We start from the raw sequence: 20155 nt of genomic DNA on the forward strand, positions 1-20155 counted from the left end.
TCACAGGAGGTAGCGTACACAAAGCACTTGGTGGAGGACAAGGGACAAAGTTGGCCCCAATAAATGGTGCTGCCTTCCGGGCGCTGAGTCTAGCAGGGGTGATGGCTATGGCCGAATGCAGCTCTACTCCGAGGCAATGAGAATTCTTGCCTCCCTCAGGCTCTTTCCTCCCCTCTCTTCCTTCTCTGCCTCCTTTGATCTCCTTTACACCATCCGTGAAGTAGAAATGCAAAAGACACCATTTTGCCCCCACAGGGCAGCAGAGGCCCACCCAGACCAGGGCACCCCCTATCTTCCCACAGTTCCTGAGACCCCACTCTTCTACCCGCAGGGGGTTACCAGCGGGTAACCCTGATGGTCCTGATGCTCTGGCCCTGGTGGCTGGCACTGCATGTCTTTCTTGGACCTGGCTTACCCCTGCTCTGGGTGGCAGGGGCCAGAGCAGCGAGAGGAGTGTGTCTGGGAGAGTCAGAGATGGTCAGAGATGGAAGGGGTAGCAGCCCCCTGCTGGGCCCAGAGGAAGAGAGAGCCCCTGACGGGGAGAACAACTTGCCAGGACCTGGGCCTCCACCTCCCAGGGCAGACCTCTTTCTCACATACTGGGCACTTGTGGCTCACAAGGGCACAGGACCCTGTCCGGAGGCCATGGGTCCATCCTGAGCCTGATTGCAGGATCTGGTGCTGGGTATGGTGGCGAGGCACTGCCGGGTGACTGAGGTGCGCTGCCCTCCCCACTCTGCACCCACTTGTGTGGCCGCCTCGGCCTCCCACTGTCTTCACTCTGGCCTGGTATCCGAATGGCATGTGGTCAAGCACGGCACCTTGCCCCCCACCCTGTCACCCCTGTGTGCTCTGTGGGGAAGGGAGGGGGCAGGAGTGGCATCTGTGCTCTGCCAAGGGCAGAAAAACAGCAGGTACATCAGGTATGTCCCAGCTGCTTTGCATGAATTAGCTCCTGGATCCTCCTGACAACCCCCACTTGAGGTGGATGCTTCAATTCTCGTCACTCCGGTTAACAGAGGAGAAGGTGCAGAGGGCTTGAGTGCCCAGGCTAAGCCACGTGATTATGATGGAACCTGGACGGTTGGACTGAGGAGCTCTTTCATCTGAGCCTCTAAGTTTTAGGACCCTGAGAAAGGGTAGCTGCTGAGAGAAGGAAGCTGCCTTCTTACTGTCCGGGTGAAGTTTAAGGCAGCACCACCACCTAATTCTCTTGGAGCCGAATGCCTTTTTCTCACGAGTGCCTGTGTGTGACTTAAATCTATTTCTTGCTTCCTTCCTCTGGCCTCAGTCAGCCCCTGAGAGTTGACAGGTGGTGGTTAATTGCCAAGTCCTGGGCTCCTAGGGCTGGCTTTGCAGGGCTTGCCTCTGGGGCCCCACACCAGGGGGCTTTCCTTGCAGATGTCTTCACCTTCCTGGAGGAATGAAAGGCATGCTAGGCTGGGGCCCTGGCCTAGGGGAGGGACGTGGGGCCTGCCTGCTGCTTCCTTTCCGGCTGTCTCCCTTGGGTGCAGTTGGTGGAGACGTCTCTGACTGTCACTGTTCTGGCTGCCAAACAGGAACAGCCACAAAAAAGCCCCAAATAAACAAAACTCCACAAATGGCCCAGCCCCGCCTCCTCCCTCTCCCCTCCTCATCCCTCGTCTCCTTTCCTCCCCCAGCACAACTGTGATCCTCCCCACAACCCCCACTTGAGGCGGATGCTCTAATTTTCATCACTCCAGTTGACAGAGGAGGAGGCGCAGAGGGCTGGAGTGGCCAGGCTAAGCCACGTGATTGTGATGGATGGGAACCTGGACAGTTGGGGTGAGGAGCTCTATTCCTTCTACTCCGGAACTGGCATCCTGGGGGTCCTGGTTCAGGCTGCTGTCTGAACAGGGCTCTCTGTCCTGGCCAGTGCCAATCTCCACCCTCACCGAGGACCTGACATCACTCACAGAGCCTCAACCACCTGGGGGCTTGGACCCCCACCCAGGGAAGCAGGAGGCCTGGTAGGGGTTGGGAAGTGGGAGATAGAAAGCAGGGGAAAGCTTCAGTCTCTCTGAGGTTGTTTAGGTACCTGGGCAGTCTCCAACTCCCTCCTGGATATACAAACCAACCAAACTGCTTGGGGCTTCAGGTGAGGACGGGCTCAGGCAACCCCAGCTAGAAAGAACACCTGGGCATCCTGTACCCTCTGGGATTCCGGATCCCTGCCCTTCATGTTCTCACATGGACCAGGGACCAGAATCTGCGTCTCCCTTCCCTGCCTCTTGAGTCTATCCCCTTTGCCCTGGTCCCCTGTCACTGGTGACAGGACCAATCCGGATGATCCAGGAGGCAGAGAAAGAGCAGAGGAGGGGCAGGGCTGTCTGCAGGTGAGGAGCGGGGAAGAGGCTTGGGCTGGGCTGCCAGAGCCTCCTGGAGCTGGTCCTGAAGTGAGGGGGCGTTTTCTTGTTTTTTCCTCTCTCCTCCTCCCATTTCCTTCTCCACGTCACTCCCTCCCAGCCTGTGATCAGTCTCCCAGGCATTCTTATCCACCTCCTCTGTGTTTTCCATTGTCTGGTGCTCTCTCTCTCTTATCTTACTGCCTGCCTGTCCCTCTCGGAGTTGCCTGCCCACTCAGAGTCCTGGCCTGCAGCTCTTCCTTTTGGCCCTGGGTGAGGGCAGAGGCCACTGGGTTTGTGCCCCTGCAGCCCAGCTGGATGTCCTTATGAGAATGGTATCCCTGTGTCAGAGTTTCAGCGCCTCCTCTCTGCCCTGCTCCCCATTTGGCCTGAGGCCTCCTGGCCTGTGGAGCAGCAGGTCTCTGGAGATGTTGGATAGCAAGACATCGTTGTTGGCTGAATGTACCAGTGGGCACATCCTAGCCTGGTTTGGGCTCTGGGGGAAGATGTGACTCTTGGGGAGACAGACAGGGACTCTCCGGGCAGGGGAGCCAGCAGTTTGGAATCTACAGGGGACAATCTTCGTATCACTGCAGGATGCGATGGGAAGGAGAGCCACTCCTCCGAGAAGCCTTCCCAGAGGAGCCTGTTCAGCTCCTGCCAGTCTTTCATCTTCTCTCCTAAATGCGTGTCCCCACCTATGGTCATGGTCTGTCAGTGCCCTCTCCCTCAGAAAGTCAGCAACTCTTGGCCTTTGTTCTCTAAATCTTCCTTTTGAGCAGGGCTGGTCCAGGGGCTTGTCCCGGGAATAGGATCGCCTAGGCTGGGGACTGAGGTTCTTTGGCAGACTCTAACTTTGGTTAGAAGTTCTCTTTTTTTTTTGAAACAGGGTTTTACTCTGTCACCCAGGCCACCTCCACCTCCTGGGTTCAAGCAATTCTCCTGCCTCAGCCTCCCGAGTAGCTGGGATTACAGGTGCATGCCACCATGCCTGGCTAACTTTTGTATTTTTTGGTAGAGATGGGGTTTCACTATGTTGACTAGGCTGGTCTCAAACTCCTGACCTCAAGCAATCCACCCACCTCGCCCTCCCAAAGTGCTGGGATTATAGGTATGAGCCACTGTGCCTTGCCTGTGGTCAGAATTTCTGAGGGTCTCAGAGCTGGGGATTGGGGACCTAAGTGTATGTGTGGGAAGGGTCAAGAAAGGAGAAGTAACAGCCAAGATGGAGAAATGAAGTCTCCTCCCCATGCCAGGCAGGCTATGGAGACATGGAAGAGGCACTGGCCCAGATGAGGATATCTAACATGCCTTCCCAGACGGGGACAGTGAGCTCAGGCCTGAAGGAAGAGCAGGAGCTGTCCCGGCAGGGGAGGGGAAGGGTATTTCAGGCTGGCCAGCCTTATGAGCTGCAGATATGAGAAATTGCTTGTGTGGGGTTTTGACAAAGAATGACAACTGAATGAATGAATGACCACTCCAGCTGGTGTTACTGGAGTGCCAGAGGTACTGGAGAGCTCAGAGGAGCAGTGACTTCCTTGGGGTCCCACGGAGGCTGTGATCAAGGCACGTCTTTCTGGGCACAGTATCCTTCAGTGCTCCTCGTGGTTCTGGGGATGGAAGATTCCTTGGAATGTCAAACCCAATCCTTCTTCCTTGCTGTGTCACCTCCGTTATGCCTTTTTTCTCTTCACAGCCCTGCCCGTTCTCCCACCCCCTGACCCTACCACACTGGCCACCTTTCCCTGCACTTGCTGAGCGGTGCCAGGTGACTGTTTGAACAGCACAGATACAGAACAGTTCCATCATCACCTGTGGTCCTATCGGACAGTGCTGATCTGTAAAGCAGGCATCTGAGATGGGCCAGGAGGCTGCAGATTCCTGGAGGCTGTGAAAGGGTTCGAGAGTGTCCAGCAGGCAGCGCGGGATGTGGCAGGACCACTGGGCCTGGACTTAGGAGACCTGGTTTCTGGTCTGGGGCTCTGCCACTCACCAGCTGTGTGGCTTGGGGCCAAATGCTTGGCCTCCCTGGGCCTCGATGGCCTGTAAAATTAGGTTGTACTGGATAATCTTTTTTTCTTTCTTTTTTTTTTTTTTCCAGTTCAACAAATGCTCCTCAAACTATTGTGAACCCTCTTGCTCTGCCGGGTACTTAGCTTCCAGTGCAATCCACGGTCCCTGACCAAGCAGCATGCTGGGAGGTTGGGCAGGTGCGGGTGTTCTGTAATGAGGCCTCTGGGGCCGGGAAGAGGTGGCACAGGCTAATTACACTTTCCCGTCTTCACAGTGCTCAGCCCAATTTGTTATTATTTATTGTTGGTGTTTGCGTGTTTGTGTCTGCCTCCCCTGCACAACTCTGTGGGCACAGGGACTGTGTGGAGGCTGTTTCTCTAGTGTCTCAATGCCTGGCATGCATCAGAGCTGCTTGGTAGCTATTTCTTTCTGGAATGAGTAAAAGGCCACCCTTCCTCCCAGGGCCCTTGTTACACTGGATTTCGACACAGGGTACAACAGCAAGAGCTTCGGGCTGCTGTAGAGTCACAGAGCCCGGGCGGGATGTGGGAGCAAGTCGGGGGGTGTTCCCCATCTCTGGAAGCCAGCTCTGGGGCCCCTGCCCCACCCTTGCTAGCTGTACTGGGCTCAGTGGGATGAGTCCCAGGTTGACACTGGGTCCTCTGCCTGGAGGGGTCAGGCAGACCACTGCCATTCGACTCTGAGGCCTGGCATCCCGCTCCTTCAGCTTCTGGCCCAGAGTCTGGCCATGGCCAAATGCCTTGGATGGGTGAGAAGATTAGGGTCCCTCTTGCAAAGCAAAGAAGCAGAAGGAAGCCTCCCCAAGATGGCAGAGGCCCTAGCAGGCCTAGAATTTTGTCAGACATGCACATGGGGTCAAGTGGGGACCAAGCCATAGATCCCCCAGGTCCCTCTCCTTAGAGGTGGAATGCAGGGATGGAGCATGTGTGGGTTGGTCAGTTTCTTCTGGTCTAGGTGTAGGGCAGCCCCAGCCTTCCTGGGGAACCCTCGACCCTGCCCTGCTGTGTGGGTGCTTGGTTCATGCCAGTGGCATTTTGGCACGGCTGCCAGGCCTGCTTCTGGGTGGAGAGGAGCAGGAAGGAGGATTGCACAAAGGGAAACTGGCAGGGGAGCCCCACTTCCTCTGGCTGCTCACGCCTCACAGGGAGGGCCAAGGGCAGCACAGCCTGCCTTGGTTCCCCGGGAAACACCATGTCCTTACATCTGTGTCCTCTCCCAGGAGGAGAGGCCAGGTCCTAGCAACAGGGGTCCTGTCAGGCTCACACTCCATGCCACCCATTGTGCCTGGCTGTGTGTGACCCAGGAGGGAGGTTCCTACAGCCCTCATTTCTTAGGCCTCAGACAAACACTCAGGAGCTCCCCTCTGTCCCTCTGTCTCTGGGCTTCACACTGGGCCTCAGCCACCTCTACCTGCTTCCTCCCTGCATGAAGCCCCCTTTCTTGTCCTTTGAGCAAGACAGCTCTCAAAAGCAGCCTCCCCCATGGCAGGGGCTGCGTTGTTCACTGTTCTATTGCCACCGGCACATGGCAGGTACGCAGTAAACAGTTGTTCAATTAAGACACAGCACGCCCTCTATTATTAGCCCTTTCTCTATGGCTCTCTTAGGCAAGGGTCTCTTCCCTTCCTCCCCTGTTAGACAGGGCTGAGGACCCTGTTTCTCCTGCTCCTGGTCTCCCGTGCCTGGAATCCTGGTCACTGCAGAAACCGGCCAGTCTTCCTGACCTCTGCTATTTGGGCATTTCTGAGTCTCTGCTGGGTGCCTATCCCTGTGCTGAGCACTGGGGCAAATATAAAGATAAGTGAGGCAGGGTTGTGATGGGTGTTCACCCCACAATTCTCGATGCCCCCCGTCCCTGAGACCAGCAGTTTCTGAGCTCAGGAGTCGCTTTCCATCCAGCCCTGCCTCCGGGCCAGCTGCCCGACTGCTTGCAGCCTCCTCACCCTTCCACCCCTGACACCATACACAGTTCCTTAGGAGGCGTCTTCCCCCTGGGGCTGCTTTTGGAAAAGAACAAAGAGGGACTGCAAGGCTGGGGAGTGGCGGGACATCTGGAGACACTTATTTGTAAGTCCAACTAGCTCCCCTGAGCTTCAGCTGCTGGCTTTATCTGGCCTGATAATAGACCGAAACCATGGTCTGCTCCCTTTTGAGCGATCTGTGAGCCTGCCAGGGTGGCAGCGACTCAGGGTGGTGCTGGGCACTGCTCCAGCTGACGCAGGGTGTGGAGCCACCAGCCTGCAGGCTGCCTGCCATGCAGGGACGTTCCGTCCATCCAGGAGGAGCAGGACATATCTGGAGAAGGGCAGCTTCGTCAGTTGCGGTGTGTGGCATTTCCAGCAGTGAGCACAGTGCCTGGTGTAAGTAGGAGCTCTGTGGCTGAACGTTATGCATTCAGCACCTATTTGTCAGAGTCCTGTGATGTGCAGGAAGCTGTGTTTCCCTCTCCCCATCCTTCTGTATGCTTCCTCCAGCACCTGTTGGGGATTCCTTGATGCAGCGAGAGGTGAGGAGTCTCCAAGGCAGTTGGTCTGTGAAGGACCAGTGGGGCCAGCCCTGCCCACTGTGTCTCAGGAGGAAGCATCAGTGCCTAGGAGAATAACAAGTGCTTGCTCGCGTGACCAATGTCATCTCCCCAGCAGCAGCAGGCAGGCCTGGGGCTTTTGCACCCTCATTTTGCAGAAGAATGGGATTTTCACCCAGATGTTCCGCCTCATCCTTCAGTACTCAGGGTGCCGTGGCCACCCTGGCAGGCTCACAGATCACTCAAAAGGGAGCAGACTGTGGTTTCAGTCTATCATCGGGCCAGATAAAGGCAGCAGCTGAAGCTCAGGGGAGCTAGTTGGACTTACAAATAAGCTTCTCCAGATACCCGGCCACTTCCCGGCCTTGCAGTCCCTCTGTTGGGTGGGATAAGAGCTGGGTTTGGGCTGGGGAAGAGCAGCAAGTGGAGATGAGGTGAGAAGCAGAGGGAGGGGGCAGACTGGGCCAGTGGGCGCAGGTGGACTCAGGACCCGGCCCCCAGCTTGGGCTGCTGGATGGCTCAGGGCGGGCTGGTGGGAATCCAATGACCTCAGCTCCTCTCTGAGCAGCCACTGGCTACCTCCTGAGAGGGCAAGCAGTGCCGGGCGGGATCAGGGGCTAATGACTGTTTTCCAGAAGGCGATTCCTCTATGTGGGGTTTATCTGCCTGGGTCATCGTTCTGCAGTCTGCACTTCCCAGGGTAATAGCAGCCTGGTCTGGGGCCTCCTGCCTGCCCTGGCCTTGGGGCCCTGCAAACAGATGACAGTAGATGAGGGAGAGGAGGGCAGGAACCGACAGGAGAAGTACCCCTGCCCTGCCCTGCCCCCGTGCCGGGTCACCGCAGCTGTGTGTCCTCAGCTTAGGGCGGCTCCCCTCACCGCAGGGCTCATCGCCGCCCAGATCCAGGGAATCTCATGGACACCTGCAGCCCCCAATCCTTACCTCAACTGTCAACCCCTGCCCAAGCCCACATGGACCCTCACTGGCCTCAGGGGTCCCTCCTAACCCCTTTCTACCACAAGCTGCTCCGAAGGCATCCAGTTTACAGTTGAAGGTACTGAGGCTCTGAGAGCTTAAATGACTTGTCCCAGTGCAAGCAGAATTATAGCCTCCCAAAGACGTCCACATCCTAATCCCCAGAACGCCATGTTCCCTTACATGGCAGAAGGGACTTTGTAAATAGGATTGAGGATCTCGTGGTGCAGAGATTATCCTGATTATGTGTGTGGGCCCAGTGTTGTCAAGAGGGTCCTTTCAACTGGACGAGGGAGGCAGGAGATGAGGCGGTGTGAGGAAGATGGACAGGAGACCAGGAACGTGGGCAGCCATGGGAATCTGGAAAAGGCAGGAAAATGGGCTCCCCTGTGGAGTCTCCAGGGGGAACGCAGCCCCACCACACGTTGATTTCAGCCTAGTGAGACTGTTTTGGATTTCTGGCCTCCAGAGCTGCAGTGGTAAGATTTATTTACAGACAGGGCCTCACCCTGTTGCCCAGGCTGGAGTGCAGTGGTGAGATCTCGGCTCACTGCAGTCCCCACTTCCTGGGTTCAAGCGATTCTCACGCTTTAGCCTCCTGAGTAGCTGGGACTACAGGCACATGCCACCATACCCGGCTAAGTTTTGTATTTTTAGTAGAGACGGGGTTTCACCATGTTGCCCAGGCTGGTCTTGAACTCCTGACCTCAAGTGATCCGCCCACCTCAGCCTCCCAAAGTGCTGGGATTACAGGCGTGAGCCACTGCAACCAGCCAGTAAGATTAATTTAAATAAAGAAATACAATTGTGTTGCGTGCAGCCCCTAGGTTCATGGAAATCTTCATTAGCTTCCTACAGCAGCTGCAGGAAGCTAATCCCGCCAGCTGGTAAGTGGTGGAGCTAGACATTGAACCCAGAGGGAAGGGCCGGGTTTCAGGCTGCTCCCTTGGCCCGGTGGCTGTGCCCACCACTTTCTCTGCCTCTCTTCCCACTCCCTGCCTGTGTTTTCTGAAGGGTGGCTCCACAGCTTGGTGGGGAAAAGCCTTCTGGTGAGTATGGGACATACTGAGAGATTCAACTCAGGGCCAGAGGCTGGGTTTCAGTTGCTTTCCTCCCACTCCTCCTCCAACTCCAGCCTCCCCCTTCCTGTCCCTCTCCCATAGTGAAGGGCAGAGGGATAGCAGCCTACAGCAGCTGCTTTCTTGGGGGTTCATGTGGGGGACAGGTCTGTGCTGGCCGTCAGGGCTGGGGGCGTGAAGGGCACTGCAACAGCATAGCTGTTACGACCTCTGCCGAGGTACACCCAGCTGCTTCCACACTTTGCTGGGCCTTTCCTTCCTGGCTGCTGTGTCATTTGAAGCAGGGGTGGGTGGGATGAGGGGGTGTCTTTGGGTCTCTCCTCAGGGGCAACCTGAGGCTCTGTGTGTCTATCTCAGGGTAGGGGGTGTCTGGGTGCCTGGTGTGGGGAGGATCCGAGGGCCCTGCCCCTGTGGTGTGTGTGCATTGGGGGATGTCTTAGACACTGTGTGCCTCTCTGGGCAACGTGTCTCTCTGCATGTGAGTGTGGAAATGTGAGCATGCAAGTATGCCTGCTGCTCACGGCCCTGCTGTGTGCCTGTGTATGTGTGTGAATTTGTTATGACTGTAAGTGTGTGAACATGCATCCCTGTGCCCATATGTGAATGTGTGTGAGCACATACGTGGGTCCTTACTCATTCCTCTGTGTGAACACGTGAGTGTGCAAATGTGATGTCTGCTCGTGCTCCTGTGACTGTAGGAACACGTGGGAGCATATGCGGGCTCACATCCTGCATGTGAATGTGTGTGGACGTGTGAGCATGTGAGTGTGCAGACACACCCACTCATGGCCCCATGTGTGGCTGTGGGAGTGTGCAAGTGTGTGTGTCTATAGATGTCCTTGTGTGGGTGAGTGTTGGCACATGTCTGCTTCCTCCCCACGTGTGTGTGTGTGTGAGTGCGTGGCTGGGGGGCGCACCCCCCCAGCCAGCCAGCATTGCCTCACCCCGGTGACACAGCTGCTAATGACTGTTTGTCATTGTCTGTGCGGTGGTGGCATCACCTGCACTAATGACAGTCTCCCCTGCCTAATGACCTGGCTCCTGCCCCATTATTTAGGAGCCTCAGGATCACTGGCCCTGTGACCAGAGAGATGTTGACCAACATTTCCCGTTGGGGTACTGGGGGGTGGCGAAGTCATAAATCCCACCCCTCCCTGACAGCCCTCGGGGTGCTTGTGTGGGCTGGAATTTCAGCGGGCTGATGGCATCCTGTGCGGGAAGCCCCAGGTCTGGCCCTGCCCTCTGTCTCTGGCAAAGCTGGGCGGCTGCTGCCCCTCCCCTCAGGTGCCCCTAGACCCTGGCAGCCAGATGTACATCAGGTCCCAAAGACAGGGCTCTGCCTTTCCACCATGAAACCCCCAGGATTCCTCACCTCTGTGAATGGAGATGTCCCTTCTGAGCAGGGCTCTCTGTGCCCAGGAGGCTCTGGTCTGCAGCTGACCCTGGGGAGCGAGGGGGTCTGGAGCAGCCAGTGAACCATAGGGTCCAGAACAGGCTGCCTGCGTGGAGGCCACCGCGGAGCCTCATCCAGTCACGCCATCAATATTTTTTTTTATGATGAACATTAAATTAAAATAGCCTCTGGATTCTGGAGGAGAGCTGTCCCCTTTCTGTGAGCCCACAGCCACAGCTGCTTGTTCATATTCTCTTCTAGCTTTCAATCTGCTCCCTCCTATTGATGTTCCCCACTTATAGGCAAGCCTCCTTCCACTTGAAGTTTACCTGGGTCTGCAGGGAAGCCTAGGACTCTGTCTGGGGCAGAAGGGACTCCTTAAAAGTGTTCCGGGTTGACAGATGCAGGCCTGGAGCTGGCCATGGGACCTTGAGCTGGGGAGCTGTGGCGTCCTCCTCTGCCGTGCACGGCTGCACTGGTACCTGCTTCCTAGGGCTGCTCTTCGGACTAGGTAAACGCTGTGCATTACACACAGCATTCGGAACCCTGCCGGCACACGGCAGGCATGCAGTGAATCTTTTTAAAGCCATGGAGCCTGCATCGCCTCCTCTCCAGAATGGGACAGACAAGTGCTGCTGCTCGGGCTGTGGTGAGGATTGGTGAGAAGCCACGGGAAGCGCCTGCTGCAGAGTGGGGCAGCTCCCGCATCTTTCTTGCAGAGTCCTCTGCTTCTCTCCTCACCCAGGAGGGGCTGAGTGGGGGAAAAGGACGGAGTGGTTGCCCCGGCTGTTTTCTTTGCTGCCACGGTGCCCCAGTCCTGGTGGGGAACTCCTTCACTTGCCAGCCAGGGACTGTGGCTTGCTTACATGACTTACAGAGGGTTTCTCAGACTCATTTGTGACTCACTAGAGGGTCGTGACGATAGAAAACCATCCCAGTGCATTACAGAGTATCATTTTGTGAATGTATGTGTCTGTCGGTTGCTGTAAAATGTATTTCTTCCTGTGTGTTGAGGTTAAGAAGCTGGAGACACCTGCTCTACTGTCTCTGGGCAGGGCAGGAGCAGGGGCCTGGGGACTCCCTGGTTTTGCCTTGTTCCTCCTCTGCTCCATCATGAGGTGTGCGCTAAGTGCCCATGTGTGCTGCCCTGGCATGACTGGGTCCCAAAATGGGAGCACCCAGATCCAGCTGGGGACAGATCCTTTCCTGCCCCCAACAACCCACAGAAGTGTCCCCTCATGTCATGTGCCCGGGAAGGCCCACACTTGACATCCAAGGTGCTATGCCATCCAGGAGCGGCCTACAGGGTGGAGGCTGCCACAGGACAGGTGAGGGTACAAGGGAAGCCCAGGCATGGCTCGCTTCTGGACCTAGGCCTGGACGAGCTTCAGGGCCGAACCAAGCTGTCCCTGAATGCTGCTCCTTTCCCCATGGTGCTGGACACTTAGCCAGCCAGCCCAGGGGTAGGGTGAGGGCATCAGAAAATGCTTCCCACAAAAGCAGACCAGTTAGGGGTGGGGGCCCTGAAGCGCAGACATGGCCGTTTTTTCCTTTCCCCAACACAACAGCCACACCCTCAGTGTGGGCCCAAGTGGGAGCTAGTGGTGGGTGGGGCAAGGGGTGTTGGGGCACCCCAATAGCAATGGCTGCCACTTATCGAGGGAGGCCTCTGTGCCAGGCGCAGCACAAGTCAACCTCAGTCTTTATAACTCTCCCCAGGTGTCCATATTATGGTGCTCATTTTATAGACAGCAAAGCTGAGGTCCAGAGAGGTTATGTCCACACAATGAGTAAGTGCTAGGGCTGAGAATCAATCTCAGTTTGGTCTCTGCATCCTCCTATGGCTTCCGAGGGAAATGTGTGTTACTGGGGACACAGCACTGGCACGCAGGCTGGTTCCAAAGGCCAGGAGGGGGGAACTTGGTCTTGGAAGGGCTTGCAGTACACCAGCTGGAGAGGCTTCCTTTGAGGAGAAGCTGACCTCTTCCAGGTACTCCCCAGAGAGTCCTTCCCCGCTATAACCTTAGCTGGGGCCTCCCTGGCAGTGAAGGCAAGAACTTGCTCATGGGGAGAAATGCTCCTTATTGGAGGTTTTATCAGTGAGATTATCAAGAGGAAAAAATTGCAGCAGGGGAGATGTGACTTAGAATCCAAAGTCTTCCTTGGCACTCCTTAAGGGCAGGGACTAATCCTCCAGCAAAATGGGCTTAATGCACACTGGAGACTCTTACAAATAGTGATGATCGTGGCATGTGTAGCTCTGTGAGAATATCTGCAAAGTAACACATAAACAAGGGCAAATGAGCACAGGGTAACTTGGGATCTAAGTGCCAAGGGGACGCGGAGTAAGCAGTGGAGTAAGTGGTAAGAGTTGGGTGGGGTTGGCCAGGGAAGGCTTCCAAGAGCGGGGAGTGTGTGACGGTCTGGGAGGGACAAGGCTTTCCTTGAGGTTAGGACAGGCAGGGGGAGCAACCGGCATCTGGCATCCCAGCGGCATCATTCCAGAACCAGCCAGTCCCTAGGAGCCCTACCCCTGAGACGGCTCAGTGACCTGGTACTCTGGGAATTCGCCCTGCCTCCTGGATGGGGATTGTCCAGCCACACGCCTGTCCAGCCCAGTTGGTGCCACTGGAAAATGATGTGGAAATGTGGTGTGGCCTTGAGCCAGGCCCTCATCGCCAGGGTTTTGGCCCAGTTTTGGCCTGTGGCGCATCCAAATGTCTTCTCTGTGAGATGCTGGGGAAAGGAAAGAGCGGGAGTGCGCTTCTGTCACGGTGGGGCTGAGAGAGGTTCTGGAAAGTGGAGTGGGGTGTGCTACCAAGGCCAGTTGTCTCGCTCCTCAGGAGCCAGGGGCCAGTCAGGAGGGTGTGTGCCCTGTGGTCAGCTGCCTTCAGACTTGGCTGCATCTGGGGCGGGAGCCCGGACCTGAGGCTGTGGAGAGAAACCTCAGGCCCACAGAGCTCCTGGGTGGGAGGGGACTTGAGCCTCCTCACTTTCCTTACAGAGAAGGAGGTGGGGGCCAAGGGTTAGGAAGGGAGGATAGAGCGTGTGTGTGTGTGTGTGTGTGTGTGTGTGTGTGTGTGTGCTGGATGGACCCAGGCTATGAGGTTTTTGATTTTTGAGGACTTCCCTTGGTAGGGGGGAGACTGGTTTGAGGCTGAGGTCTGAGGTGGGGGCAGCAAGTGCACCCCGGCTCTAGTGCTGGGGTGGTGGTTGAGGAGGGAGAGACAGGCAGAGCCCAGGTGGCTCCCTGCAGGAAGTATGGGCCAGGAAGCAGGGCCAGGAAGGTGGAAGGGGTAGGGCCTAGGCAGGGAGTTCCTTGGTGGGGACAAGGAGGCACGTGTGTCTGGCTGCGCTGGAGCTGAAGGCCTGAGAGCAGACAGGGAATTGGGGAGCAGAGAGTGCACCCGGAGGGCAGAGCTCTGGGCCATGTGGAGGCCTCTTCCTGTAATCAGGAGGCAAAGGGAGTCCCTGGCGGTCCAGAAGGACCAGACAGCTCCTTTCCTGGGGCTGCCAGCCAGGCCCGCCCATGTTGTACTCCAGAAGCTGTAGCCTGTCCAGCCAGGCTCAGGGGAGGGTCTCTGGACCCCTAGTGGTGGGTTTTGGGGTGGGTGGAGGGGCTAATTTGGGGAGAGACATATCCAGGAATTGGCTGGGGGAAGAGAAGTTGAGGCTCAAGATACAGGAGAACTTGGGGCTGGGGTTGACTCCTGTGTGACCTCTAGGGAATGCCCTGAAACAGACAGACAGAGAGAGAGAGAGAGAGAGAGAGAGAGAGAGACAGACAGAGACAGAGAGAGAGAGAGAGACAGAGAGAGAGAGAGAGGCATCTCTTTGGGGATTATAGTTTCTTCACAGCTGGCATTTAGGTGTGTGCCTGCAGCAGCCTCAGAAGTGACAGCATTTGGCCACCTATCTCCTGCCCAGCGAACTTCCTGTGCTTTAAAACAAGGGTCAGCAGAGAGAGATTCATGGGAGGGACTGGCCCCTGTAGAGGAGGAGAGCCTCCCCTCCCCTCCCCCACTGTCACAGGGAGGCTACTGGGGACCATGGAAGGGCCTGGGAGGAGGGACAGAGATGGTGAGTCACTAGCTAAAGTCCACACGTGGAGGCCAGAGGAACCTCGTGTCTGAGCCCCATGGGGACAGCTCTGTTGTCGATTCTCTCCAGCCTTCCCGTCTTCTTGTCTTGGGCATCTTGCCCAGGCCCTGCTGTCAGTACCTGCTCCCTGAGCCAGTGCCTGGCACACACAGCCATGAGATCATGGGGCGGGGTAAATTGGCGGGCCCCGATCTCCCTTGGAGCTGCGGCAGGTGCATGTTGGAGCTCTGGGCCTGGCGCCTCTGTGATCTCCTACCTGGCCCCTTGCAGGGAGGTGGCTCCTCCAACCAGCCAGTTCTGCCTTTTCCACCTCAGTCCCCAGGCTCCGATAAAGGGGGAACATTGGCCCGATCCATGGCATGAAGTCTTGAGATTAGACTTCAAGAAGGACTTCCTACTCAACATATGGGATGGTGGGATAAGGGTACAGGGAGTTAAAATTGGGGACAAATATTAATAATAAATGTATTACTCATCATCAAGGGCTTATTCTGCGCCCTGCTTTGTGCTAAGTGCTTTGCAGGCAGTTCTCATGTAATCTTCACTTGACCTTGTAGAACACAGAAACTCAGGCCGAGCTTTGCCAGCCAGTGAGCAGAGGAGCTGGTGCTTGCCCTAAGCTTCTAGCTGTGGGATAAATCCTGAGGGTAGAGTGAAGCTGGCCACTAGAGGATCACGTGGGATCCAGAGTGCCCATCATCCATCATTTAGCATTCAGTCATGAATAAGACAGGGGTCTGGAGGTCAAACAAGTAGGGAAGGTAAGAGCTGACCTCATGTTGCAGAGGGCAGAAGTGAGGATGCAGAGGTGGGTGGGCTTGTTTGGCACCTCTTGAGTCAGAAAAGAATCACGCGCAACAGAACTGTGGCAAGAGGGAGAGAGGTGAGACAGCAAGACGTTCTGACTTCCAGGGCTGCGTGTCCTTGGCACGTGAGGGGTGTGTCTCCCGGAGAGGGCGAGCTGCTTCCCGGGCTCAGTCTGGAAGTAGGAGGATGGGCAGCCCACACTGGGGTCTTTGTTCAGGCTTGTGTGTGAGCACCTGTGTGTGCATGTGTGTGTCTGTGTGTGCCAGATATGTGTGTCCACAGTCTCGAGGCGTCTTCTGCCTCCACAGGCTCTGAGCTCTCCAGCAGGGTCTGTTGTGAGCATGGGCCCCTGAGAGAGGACTGTTTCCTTTGCTGATGGTCTGGGAGGTACATTTGGGTGCAATGCTATCTTGATTGGGGACCATTCTTTTTCTTCACATGTCCCCCACTTTGGCAGGCCATGTATTCCAATCCTAAAACCCTCACCCTTACTTTCAGGAATTTTTCTCTGCCCCTTCCATTCCCTTCACCTTTCCTTGAGGATAAACGAGAATCTAGGACTTTGGCTAGGGGTGGGCGTATCCTATTTCCTCCCTCTAACCACGATTCCCACCTTGACTTGTTTGCCCCTGCCACGTTTCAGCTTCCACAGAATTGGATTCACTGCAGCGAGTCCGCACATGCTTAACAGCACAGGTGTATGGGAAGAAGGGGCGTGTGAATGACTGCATGTGGCTGGGGACAGCCCTCGGGTGCTCCTTGTGAGGTGTCTTGTCGGCTGCTGGCCCTTTCTGCCCTTGGTGTCCAAGGCTGTGCCCCATGCCAGGGGTCTGGGGTCAGATTCTGTGTCTCAAGGTCCAAGAGCAACACACACGCAAAGTCCTGGGATGTCAGGGCCAGGTGGGACCCTAGAGGCCACCTAGGTGCATCTATCCCTCACTGATAGGCAAGGCACCCCCCAGAGACGGATAGACCTTGCCCAAGATCATGCAGCAAGTTTGAAGGACACAGCTGTGTCCCCTGACCCCCAGTCACAGCTCTGTCCGCCATGCCACATTCTCCCCCTGATTTTGACAGGCCCCCTCTCCTCCCCTCCCTCTCTTTGCTGTCATCTCTGTACTTTTCTCATGCCCTCCCCTTTCAAGGTGGGTGGGCCAGAACCTGCCCACCAGAACCTACCCTTTTCTCAAGCCCTAGCCTGGCCCTCCTTCACTCTGGAACCTGTCCGATTCCTTTCCCCTAACATCTTCTGCACCATTAGCGACACGTCCTGCTAATTCTCATTCCCTAATTGTCTGTAATACAAATTAATGCTTGATTACTTGATGCTCTAATGACCTGGGTTCTAACCAGGCTCAATTGCTTTCCAGCTGCGTGACCTTGGGCTAGTTACTTAACATTCTTAGTCCTCTGTTTTCTCATCTGTTAGTGGGGCTGGCTTTTGAGCCCGAGTAGACAGCAGAAGCCAAGACTCAGAGGGGAAAACTTCAAAAAAGGCAGTGGGAAAATCTAAGGTGTGATGGAGGGGTGGTTGGGAGCAATGGTGAAGAGGCAGGCAGGGGTCAAACCAGGGTAGCTTCAGCTGTGGGGGGCTTATGTTATTGGGAATGGGGCTCCCATGAGGCTTTTTGGAAGGGAAGTAACACACCCCCACCTGGAGCTTGAAGTGGGGTAGAAAGGGCACGGGCTTTGGAGCTGGCAGAGCTGGACTGAAACTCCAGCTCTACCACTGAGCAGCGGTGAGATCCTGCCCACGTTGCTAGATCTCTCTGGGCCTCCTTTCTCAATCTGTAAAATAAGGATTGTGGAGTTGTGGAGTTATGGTAAGGATTAAACAAGGAAAGGTCTATTAATTGCTTAGCTTGGAGTCTTGCACTTAGTAAGTACTTAACGAGAGGTAGCTGTGATGATGGTGCTGTCATCATCACCCAGAAGCGCGTGTCTGCCTCCTGGCCCGCCTCTGTGCTGGGTCTCTGGGCCCTGGGTGTCAGGCTCATTCCTCATTTCCCAACCTGGAAGCTTCCCAAGGGCAGGGCTCACATGCATCATCTTCTTGCTCTGGCTCTTTCAGGAAGGGATGGGAGTGGGGAAGGCTGCTGAACTGGTGATGTCATACTTTGGGGCTTCTGGGAGGTTCTGCAGAGGCCCCAGGGACCTGCAGGTGGAGAGGGAATGCGGGGGGGGGGTCTCATGTCCTCTTGGTCACCCATCAGCTGTGTAGGGTCTGAAGTGATTAAGGAGCTTGGGAAGGTTAGTGTTGAAAAGATGGCAAGCCACTTCTCCCAGGGACAGTCCCTGGAGCCTCAGGCACTGCAGTGAGCCTACCGCTGCTGGGGAATCTCGTGGGGGGGCCCATCTCCCAGTGAGGGAGCACGGAGGTGGGAGCTGAGGGGACCTTGCTTCCCCTACCCCCGACTGAGTGTCTTCTTGGTCCATGAGGATGAAATAATTATGAATAATGAAATAATTAGAGTCTAATATGAGACAGGATTTCTTAAACACCTACTAGGTGTTCAGTGTGTGCTGGGTGTGGAGGATAATCATTTGGCAAGGCTGGCTGGGACCCTGCCTGCAGAGGGGTTACAGTTTAGAAAGAGATTCAGACAAGTGCACAGAGGATATGCACCAGGAAGGGAGGAAGCCTAGGGGCCGTGGGAACGCTGAGGGGTGCACTTGGGCTCCCTAGAATGGCTGTGTGAAGTTTCGTGGGGATGAGACATAGCTGGGCCCTGCAGGCTGAGCCGGGGACCTGCCAGCAGTTGTGTGGCTGGAGAGCAGACCAGGGTGTTAAGAGCTTGGAGCGGTGGGGGGTGGGGGCGGGGGAGGGTGACAGTGGCTGGAGATGAAGCCAGAAAAGTACAAGGGGCTCTTGAATGCTGCTGTGAGGAAGGGGCTTTCTGTCCCGAGGGAAGCTGGGAGCTGTTGAAGAGTTTTTAGCAGGGAGGGATGTGGTCAGTTGCAGGGGCTGCAGTGCTACGGGAATGGGGAGGATGGGGGGGGGTCTGTCGTTGGATTTCATGGAACAGGGGAGTGATGAGGGGGGCATGTTCCTGGGGAGGGAGGAGGGGATGGAGTGTGTGGGTCTGGCACAGGCAGTCTGAGGTGGGCCTGCCCAGGTGGGAGGGTGTGGGGACTCCACCAGGTTGGGGTTTGCTCCCCGGGCAGGGATGAGGGAGGGGGAGGGGTGAGGTGGAGGGCTGGACTGCAAGAGCAGGTGGGGGAGCTACGGCCTCAGCTCCCCCGGCACCTCCCTTAGTCCTCCCAGGCTGGTCTGCTCCGCTGGCCCTCAGAAAGACATTCCACCTCACCGAGCCTCGGTGTTCTCATCTGAAGAATGGAGCGGGCAAGGCCTTTCTCCTACACATTCAGGTATCTGATTAGTCAACAGTCATGGTGTCTCCATCTGGGCCCTGAGTTGTGGGACACAGGAACTGGGAGAGGCAAGCCCATGACCCACCAGGCCCCCGAGGGCCATGCCAGGGCCAGAGGTGGGCTCTCGGCCAGCTCTTGGAGTACTTCAGGAGGAGGTGGAGGAACTGGAAGTTCTGGGAATGTGTCCATGATAAAGAGCCGCAAACAAGATCCCAGGTCCAAGGCCACCTCCCCTTCTCTGTGACATAGGGTGCTCTCTCAGACCCTTACAGCTCATTGGGCATTTGAGCCATCCCTGTGCAGTGGGACCAGGTCCCTCAGGACTGGGAGGACAGGGAATATGGAGGTATGGCTTAGGCATAATGGGGTGAGGACCCTGGACTCACCCAGCTCTGAAGGTCATCAGATCTTTGCTGCTCATCTTCTGCCTCTGCAGAGCCCTGAATGGGAATGGAATGGGGTCAATGTGCAGCAGGCAGGAGAGATTTAGGCAACAAGAACTTCCAGTGCTGTCTCAGGGTTCCCAGCTTTCCCAGGTCCTGAGGGAGCTGCTGAGCCTGTGGGAGATGAGGGGTGTCCATTCCCCCGTTCTTCTCAGCCTCCCCCACCTGCCATCCTGGGACACCTTTGTCTGCCACATGCGTCTTGTTGGACGCTGTCCTCATATGTGTGTTAGGCAGGCGGCAGGTGCTGGAGCAGAGTGCGCTGCCCATCGCTTCCCCCTCCGGGGGTCACTGCGAGTTGGAGTAAGAGTGGTGTGTTCCTGCCAGACCCAGGAGAGGGGAAAGCAAGCCCCGGTCCACCCTGGAGGGTCTCTGCTGCTGGAAAAGGTGTTCTATCAGGCTCATCTGTGTGAGTCACTGCCTTCCATGCAGGGTAAGTTGAGCTCTGCCTTTTGGATCTCAAAATCCAGGGATGCTGAGGTGCTGGGTCTGGAGAAGGGAGGTGGTGCAGTGCAGCAGGGCCCTGGCCTGTCTGTCCTGACGGGAGATGGGGCTGGCAGGACGGGGAGGCTGGATGGCTGGTGATGCAGGGCGTGCCCATCCCTCTCCTCCTTCCTCACACCCCCACGCTGCTCTGTCCCCTTCTGGCCGCTCTTCTCTCCTCACATTTCCTTCTCTTCTTCTCTTCTCTCTCACTCCCCTCCTGGCCTCAACCTTTTCGTCCTCCTCCCCGCAGTCCTGCCCTCTGTCTCCTTTATTTCTTCCTTAACCCCCCGCCCTTCCCTTTCCCATCTCCTCCTCCAGCCTCCAGAGTTCTCTTCAACTACTTGCCCCACCGCAGACGCCCTCCCTGAGTTCAAGCTGCCCGTTCTTCCTTTTTGCAGCCCCTGCCCATCTGGGCAGCAGAGTTCATCCCATACCCTGCAGGGAGACCAGGGCCACCACAATGTCCCTCTCCTCCCTCCTAGAGGCTGGCTGGGTCCAGCCTGAGCTGTGCCACCTGCTGACTCAGGCCAATGGGACTGTGCCTCAGGCAGGCTCCTGCCCTTCAGAGCCCAGGGC

The 20155-nt window shown here is 56.5% G+C and overlaps 1 long non-coding RNA gene and 1 other non-coding gene across 4 annotated transcripts in view; one reads left to right on the plus strand and one right to left on the minus strand.

Annotated features, from left to right (window-relative positions):
* LOC108316115 overlaps positions 1-20155 on the plus strand; it is a 42658-nt gene that overhangs the window by 12045 nt on the left and 10458 nt on the right. The window contains exon 1 of one of the 3 annotated variants that reach the window (XR_005202969.1): positions 8803-8947. The exons of 1 other annotated variant lie outside the window; for it this stretch is intronic. This is a non-coding gene — a long non-coding RNA (uncharacterized LOC108316115). Of the gene's footprint in view, positions 1-8802; positions 8948-16809; positions 16822-20155 lie in introns of those variants that run through there. One more of the 3 variants, XR_005202970.1, reaches the window with a different exon arrangement.
* LINC02874 lies at positions 11323-20081 on the minus strand. The gene is made up of 3 exons (XR_005202971.1): positions 20014-20081; positions 19037-19207; positions 11323-12642 (listed from the first exon to the last, which is right to left on the minus strand). It is a non-coding gene; the product is annotated as a long intergenic non-protein coding RNA 2874 (transcript).

The sequence above is a fragment of the Cebus imitator genome, unplaced genomic scaffold, assembly GCF_001604975.1.
Source record: "Cebus imitator isolate Cc_AM_T3 unplaced genomic scaffold, Cebus_imitator-1.0 Scaffold181, whole genome shotgun sequence".
NCBI lineage: Eukaryota > Metazoa > Chordata > Mammalia > Primates > Cebidae > Cebus > Cebus imitator.